We start from the raw sequence: 8,997 nt of genomic DNA on the forward strand, positions 1-8,997 counted from the left end.
GCAATAAAATAAAATAATATTAAATTAAAATAAAATAAAATAAAATAAAATAAATAAAATAAAATAGACCCATACCTTACACTATGCACAAAAAAACTAATTCAAAATGGATCAAAGACCTAAATATAAAATCTAAAACAATAAAGATCACGGACAATGGTAGGAGCCCTAATACATGGCAGAAACAGAATACAAATCATATGTAACAATGCAGAGAGAGACTAGAGAAGAGAGATTCCAAAAAATCAAACACTTATACTCATCAAGGAATCCCTGGTGGCATGACGGTTAAGAGCTATGGCTGCTAACCAAAAGGTCAGTAGTTCAAATCCACCTTGGAAACTGTATGGCACAGTTCTACCCACCAAAAGAGTAAAAAAGACAACCTACAGACTGGGAAAAAATTTTTGTCTATGGCATATCTGATCAGGGTCTAATCTCTAAAATCTACAATATACTGCAAGACCTCGGCAACAAAATGACAAATAACACAATTGAAAAATGGGCAGAGGATATGAACAGACACTTCACCAAAGAAGACATTTAGGTGGCGAGCAGATACATGAGGAAATGCTCACGATCATTAGCCTTTGGAGAAATGCAAATCAAAACTACAGTGAGATACCATCTCACCCAACATGGCTGGTATTAATCCAAAAAACACAAAATAATAAATGTTGGAGAGGTTGTAGAGAGACTGGAACACTTATGCACTGCTGGTGGGAATGTAAAATGGTACAACCATTTTAGAAATTGATTTGACCCTACTTTAAAAAGCTGGAAATACAAGTTCCATAGGATACAGCAATCCCACTCCTTGGAATAAATCCTGGAGAAGTAAGAGCTGTCACAAGAATAGACATATGCACACCCATGTTTATTGCAGCACTGCTCACAATAGCAAAAGGATGGAAACAACCTAGGTGCCCATCAACATAAAAAAATTATGGTACATACACACATGATGGACTACTATGCACGGTAAAGAACAATGATAAGTCTGTGAAACGTCACAACATGAATGAATCTGGAGGGCAATATGCAGAATGCAATTAGTTGTTGCAAAAGGACACATATGAGACCACTATTGTAAGAACTCAAGAAAAGGTTTAAGCACAGAAGAGAACATTCTTTGATGGTTAAGAGAGTAAGGAGGGAGTGAGAGGGAAGTGCACTAACTAAATAGTAGACAAGACTCATCTTAAGTGAAGGAAAGAACACACAATACAGAGAAAGTTGGCACAGCTGGAATAAGCCAAAAGCTAAGAAGTTCCCTGAACACGACCAAACCCTTTGAGGGACAGAATATCAGGGGTGGTGGTCTGGGAACCATGGCTTCAGGAGACGTCTAGGTCAATTGGCATAAAAAAATTTATTAAGAAAATGTTCTGCATCCCACTTTGGTGAGTGACATCTGGGGTTTTAAAAGTTGCGAGCGGCCATATAAGATGGATCGATTGGTGCCAACCCACTTGGAGTGAAGGAGAATGAAGAACACTAAAGATAAAAGGAAAATATTAGCCCAAGAGACAAAAGGGCCACATAAATCAGATACTCCATCAGCCTGAGACCAGAAGAACTAGATGGTGCCCAGCCACAACCAATGACTGCCCTGACAGGGAACACAACAGAGAGTCCAGGACAGAACACGAAAAAAATGTGGAGCAGAACTGAAATTCTGGTAAAAAGACCAGACTTTATGGTCTGAGACTGGAGGAACCCCCCGAAGCCATGGCTGCTGGACATTCTGTTAACCCAGAGTCAAAACCATTCCCTAAGCCCAATCCTCAGACAAACGTTAGACTGGACTATAAAACATAAAATAATACTTGTGAAGAGTGTACTTCTTAGTTCAAGCAGATACATGAGACTAAATGGGCAGCTCCTGTTTGGAGGCAGGATGGGAAGGCAGGAAGCGACAGGTGCTGGTTGGATGGACACGGGAAACCCAGGGTGGAAAGGGGAATGTGCTCTCACATTATAACGATTGCGACTAATGTCACATAACAATATGTGTATAAGTTTTTGTTTGAAAAATTAACTTGAACTGTAAACTTTCACCTATAGCGTGTGCACACGCACACACACACACACAAAACCAAAGACTACAGCCTTCAATATGGATTACACCTCAACATAAAGAAAACAAAAATTCTGATGCTTGGACCAATAAGCAGCATTATGATAAACAGAGGAAAAGCTGAAGTTGCCAAGGATTTAATTTTTCTTGGATCCACAATCAACTCTCATGGAAGCAGCAGTCAAGAAATTAAATGGGAGGTGGGGCCAAGAAGGCAGAATAGCCAGATGCTTCCAGCAATCCCTCTTACAAAAAAGACCCCAAAAAATCAAGTGAAACGATTATATTTATGAAAAGCTAGGAGCCCTGAACACTAAAGGCAAAGTCAGAAAATGGACTGCGGGGCAGGGGGAGAAAGAGACGGTTCAGAAGTGGAGAGGAGTTGCTGGACCTGAATCACTGGGATCCCTCAGGCACCACTCCCAGGCCTGGCTGCGGTGGGCTGATAGTAGCGTTCGGCCCCAGTTTCCTCAGGGAGAAGCAGCCAGCTGCACAGCCTACTCACACTTCCGGAACCAGAGAAGAACAGCACTCCTGGCAAAAGCTAAGTACTTGTGGATATTTTACTGTGCCCCCTCCGCCCCCACCCAAGTCAACCTCAGTGGCGGTTCATTTTCCTGGGCCTGAGGTAGGCCCATTTGAGCACCCAGAGCCATACTCCTGGACTTGGAGAAGGCATAAATTCACAAGAGGGGGCAAAGATAATTTGCCAGCTCCACTAACCTGGGAACTCAGGAAAAAGCAGCTCCTGCCCAGGCATAAATGGTCCATGGACTTTAAATGCCTTTCCCCCCTGCATGGACCCTTGCTGGCAGACTGCAACTGTTCAAGCTGTGCGGTGGAGAGATGGGTGTTTGATATTTGACACTGCTTTGCCTATTAAACAGGGTTTTTTCGCCTACACACATCAGGGGCCTGAGGACTGGTGGCTCCACTAAGGTCACCCAGCCACCACGACAGGGGTCCAACGATAACTGATACCTCCCTATCCTTACAAACAAAAGCATTGGGTGCCCATAGTCCATCTGCAGAACCCACCCACTGTACACTCTAGGGAACAGGGGTGTGCTTTCTTCAGAGACACTCAGGGGATGGTTCTCAGCCCCCTGCCCTGTTCAGAGCATGACCCCCTGCTGCAACCAGATACCGGTAACAACACCAAACACCATTGCCCCTCTAAGACTGTAGGACAGAGCCTGTACCACATACTTGATGACTAGCGACCTGGACACCTGAGCCGAATCCATACAAGAAAAGTGAATGGACTCGTAAGCTCATATACCTGATAACAGCTCTAGCCATCTGGTGACAGGACACCAGAGCTCCAAAGGCAAAAATAATCAAGCTAGCTTACTCAAGCAACCCATTTGGGCATATTGAAACAAAACAAAGCAAGAAACTAGGATACAGTACAAGAAAAAAAAAAAAATCCCATTGCCGTCAAGTCAATTCTGACTCATAGCGACCCTACAGGACAAGGAAGAACTGCCCCACAGGGTTTCCAAGGAGGGCCTGGTGGTTTTGAACTGCTGATCTTTACATTAGCAGCCGTAGCAATTAATCACTACACCACCGGGGTTTCCAGGATAAGGTAAGGAAACATAAAATAAACTAATACAATAAATTATAGGTGGCTTGGAGACAACAGTCAATATCAAGCCACATAAAGAAACAGACCATGATCACTTCAACAAGGTCTCAGAATGGAGAATCAAAGGATCTTTGGGATGAAGGTGTCCTCCTGGAATTACGGGAAGCAGAATTCGAAAGATTAATATACAGAGCTCTTCAAGACATCAGAAAGGAGATCAGGCAATATGCAGAACAAGCCAAGGAACACACAGATAAAACAGTTGAAGAAATTAAAATGGTTATTCAAGAACATAATGAAAAATTTAATAAGCTGTAGGAATCCATACAGAGACAGCATTCAGAAATTCAGAGGATTAGCAATAAAATTACAGAATTAGACAATTCAATAGAAAGTCAGAGGAGCAGAATTGAGGAAGTGGAAGGCAGGATTGGTGAGATTGAAGATAAAGCACTTGCCACCAATATACTTGAAGAAAAATCAGATAAAAGAATTAAAAAAAATTAAGAAAACCTAAGAATCATGTGGGACTCTATCAAGAGAAATAACCTATGAGTGATTGGAATACCAGAACAGGGAGGCATAATAGAAAATACAGAGAGAATTGTTGAAGATTTGTTGGCAGAAAACTTCCCAGATATCATGAAAGGTGAGAAGATATCTACCCAAGATTCTCATCAAACTCCACATACGGTAGATCTTAAAAGAAAGTCACCAAGACATATTATAATCAAACTTGCCACAAACAAAGATAAAGAGAGAATTTTAAGAGCAGCTAGGGATAAACGAAAAGTCACCTACAAAAGACAGTCAATAAGAATAAGCTTGGACTACTCGGCAGAAACCATGTAGGCAAGAAGGCAATGGGATGATTTATATAAAGCATTGAAGGAAAGAAATTGCCAGCCAAGAAACATATATCTAGCAAAACTGTCTCTCAAATATGAAGGTGAAATTAGGACATTTCCAGACAAACAGAAGTTTAGGGAATTCATAAAAACCAAACCAAAACTACAAGAAATACCAAAGGGAGCTCTTTGGTTAGAAAATCAATAATATCAGGTATCAACCCAAGACTAGAACACAGGACAGAGCAAGCAGATGTCAACCCATATAGGGAAATCACAAAAATAAGTCAAGATAAAAAAATGCTCAAAACAGAGAAACAATGATGTTATTATGTAAAAGAAGACAAATTAAAATAATAAAGAGGGATTAAGGAATGTAGTCACAGATCTTTCACATGGAAAGGAAGACAAGGTGATATAAAGAAATAAAAGTTAGGTTTCAACCAAGAAAAATAGGGGTAGATATTAAGGTAACCACAAAGAAGACTAACAACGCTACTCATCAAAATAAAATACAAGAAAAAAAATAGAGACTCACCAGAAACAAAATTAATGACAGTGATGAAAAAGAAAAGACAGCATATAAAGATAAACTTCTCACCACAGAAAATTAAATGGGAAATAGAATCAGTCAGCAGCTCAGAAAAAGAACATCAAAACGACAGCACTAAAGTCATAAAAAAAAACCTATCCATAATTACACTGAGAATTAATGGACTAAATGCACTGATAAAGAGAGAGTGGCAGAATGGATTAAAAAAACCACGATGTATCTATATGCTGCCTACAAGAGACACACCTTAGAGACACAAACAAACTAAAATTCAAAGGATGGAAAAAAACATATCAAGCAAACAACAATCAAAAGAGAGCAGGAGTGGCAATATTAATTTCTGACAAAAAGACTTCAAAGTTAAATCCACCACAAAGCATAAGGAAGGACACTATATAATGATTAAAGGGACAAGATACCAGGAGGATATAACCATATTAAATATCTATGTACCCAGTTAACAGGGCTGCAAGATACATAAAGCAAACTCTAATAGCACTGAAAAGTAAGATAGACAGCTCAACAATGATAGTAGGAGACTTCAACACACCTCTTTCTGTGAAGGCCAGGACATCCAGAAAGAAACTCAATAAAGACTCAGAAGATCTAAATGCTACAATCATCTAACTCGACCTTATAGACATATACAGGACACTCCACCCAACAGCAGCCAAGTATACTTTCTCTTCTAGTGCACATGGAACATTCTCTAGAATAGACCACATTTTAGGTCAAAAAGCAAGCCTTAGCAGAATCCAGAATACTGAAATATTACAAAGCATCTTCTCTGACCATAAGGCCATTAATGTAGAAATCAATAACATAAAAAGCAGGGAAGAGAAATCAAACACTTGGAAACTGAACAATACCCTGCTCTAAAAAGACTGAGTTACAGAAGACTTTAAGGATGGAACAAAAAAATTCACAGAATCCAATGAGAATGAAAACACTTCCTATCAGAACCTTTGGGACACAGCGAAAGCAGCGCTCAGAGGTCAGTATACATCAATAAATGCACAGATACAAAAAGAAGAAAGGGCCAAAATCAAAGAATTATCCCTACAACTTGAACAAATAGAAAGACAGCAACAAAAGCAGCCTTCAGGCACTAGAAGAAAGGAAATCATAAAAATTAGAGCAGAACTAAATGAAATAGAAAGCAGACAACAATCAAAAGAGTCAACAACACCAAAAGCTGGTTCTTTGGGAAAAAAACAATAAAATTGATAAGCTTTTGGCCAAACTGACGAAAGAAACATAGGAGAGGAAGCAAATCACCCAAATAAGAAATGAGATGGGCGATATTACAATAGACCCAACTGAAATTAAAAGAATCATATCAGATTACTAAGAAAAATTGTACAGAAACAAATTTGAAAACCTAGAAGAAATGGATGAATTCCAAGAAATACACTACTTCCTAAACTAACACAAACAGAGGTAGAACAACTAAATAGATCCATAACAAAAGAAGAGATTGAAAAGGTAATAAAAAAACTCCCAGCAACAACAACAAAAGGCCTGGCCGTGACGGCTTCACTGCAGAGTTCTACCAAACTTTCAGAGAAGAGCTAACACCACTGCTACTAAAGGTATTTCAGAGCATAGAAATGGACGGATTACACCCAAACTCATTCTATGAAGCCACCATATCCCTGGCACCAAAACCAGGTAAAGACACCACAAAAAAGAAGAAAATTACAGACCTATATCCCTCATAAACTTAGAGGCAAAAATAATCAACAAAATCGTAGCCAATAGAATTCAACAACACATTAAAAAAATAATTCACCATCACGAAGTGGGTTCATACCAGGTATACAGGAATGGTTCAGCATTAGAAAAACAATTAATGTAATCCATTATATAAATAAAGCAAAAGACAAGAACCACATGATTTTATCAATCAAGGCAGAAAACGCATTTGACAAAGTTCAACACCCATTCATGATAAAAACTCTCAGCAAAATAGGAGTTGAAGGAAAATTCCTCAACATAATAAACGGCATTTATACAAAGCCAATAGCCAACATCATCCTAAATGGAGAGAGCCTGAAAGCATTCCCCTAGAGATCAGGAACCAGACAAGGATGCTTTTTACCACTACTCTTATTCAACATTATGCTGGAGGTCCTAGCCAAAGCAATTAGGCTAGATAAAGAAATAAAGGGCATCCAGATTGGTAGACAAGAAGTAAAAGTATCTCTGTTTGCAGATGAGATGATCTTATACACAGAAAACCCTAAGGAATCCTCAAGAAAACTACTGAAAGTATTAGAAGAGTTCAACAGAGGATCAGGATACAAGATAAACCTACAAAAATCAGTTGGATTCCTCTACACCAACAAAAGGAACATTGAAGAGGAAATCACCAAATCAATGCCATTTACAGTAGCCCCCAAGAAGATAAAATACCTGTGAATAAATCTTACCTGAGATGTAAAATATCTATACAAATAAGACTACAAAACGCTTCTGTAAGAAAACCAAAGAGACCTACTTAAGTGGAAAAACATGCCTTGCTCATGTATAGGAAGACGTAAGATTGTAAAAATGTCTATTCTACCAAAAGCGATCTATAGATTTAATGCAATTTTGATCCAAATTCCAGGGACATTTTTTAATGAGATGGAGAAAGAAACTCCCAACTTCATATGGAAGCAAAAGAGACCCTGAATAAGTAAAGCATTACTGGAAAGAAGAACAATGTGGGAGACCTCACTCTACCTAATTTTAGAACCTATTATACTGTCACAGTAGTCAAAAAAGCCTGGTACTGGTACAACAACATGTACATAGACCAATGGAACAGAATTGAGAATCCAGACATCAATCCATCCACATATGAGCAGATGATATTTGATAAAGGCCCAAAGTCAGTTCAATGTGGAAAAGACAGTCTCTTTAACAAATGGTGCTGGCATAATTGGATATCCATCTGCAAAAAATGAAACAAGACCCATACCTCACACCGTGCACAAAAATGACCTCAAAATGGATCAAAGATCTAAATATAAAATCTAAAACAATAAAGATCACAGAAGAAAAAATAGGGAAAACGCTAGGAACCCTAATACGTGGCATAAACAGTATACAAAACATTACTAACGATATAGAAGAGAAACTTGATAACTGGGAGCTCCTATGCTTATCCAAAGACTTCACCAAAAGAGTAAAAAGATTACCTACAGACTGGGAAAAAGTTTTTAGCTATGACATTTTCGATAGGCGTCTGATCTCTAAATCTACATGATACTGCAAAAACTCAACTACAAAAAACAAATAACCCAATTAAAAAATGGGCAAAGGATATGAACAGGCACTTTACCAAAGAAGACATTCAGGTCGCTAAGAGATACATGAGGAAATGCTCACAATCCTTAGCCATTAGAGGAATGCAAATGAAAACTATAATGAGATACGATCTCGCTCCAACAAGGCTGGCATTAATCCAAAAAACACAAGGTAATAAATGTTGGAGAGGTTGTGGAGAGAACGGAACACTTATACACTACTGCTGGGAATGTAAAATGTTACAAGCACTTTGAAAATCGATTTGGTGCTTCTTAAAAGACTAGAAATAGAATGACCACATGATCCAGCAATCCCACTCCTGGGAATATATCCTAGAGAAATAAGAACCTTTTCACACCCATGTTTGTTGCAGCACTGTTTACAATAGTAAAAAGATGGAAGCAACCTAGGTGCCCATTCACAGATGAATGGATAAATAAATTATGGTATATTCACACAATGGAATACTACACATCGATGAAGAACAGTGATGAATCCATGAAACATTTCATAACATGGAGGAATCTGGAAGGCATGATGCTGAGTAAAATTAGTTAGTTGCAAGAGGACAAATATTGCATAAGACCACTATTATAAAAACTCGAGAAATAGTTTAAACAGGGAAGAAAAT

The sequence above is a fragment of the Loxodonta africana genome, chromosome 2, assembly GCF_030014295.1.
Source record: "Loxodonta africana isolate mLoxAfr1 chromosome 2, mLoxAfr1.hap2, whole genome shotgun sequence".
Taxonomy (NCBI): domain Eukaryota; kingdom Metazoa; phylum Chordata; class Mammalia; order Proboscidea; family Elephantidae; genus Loxodonta; species Loxodonta africana.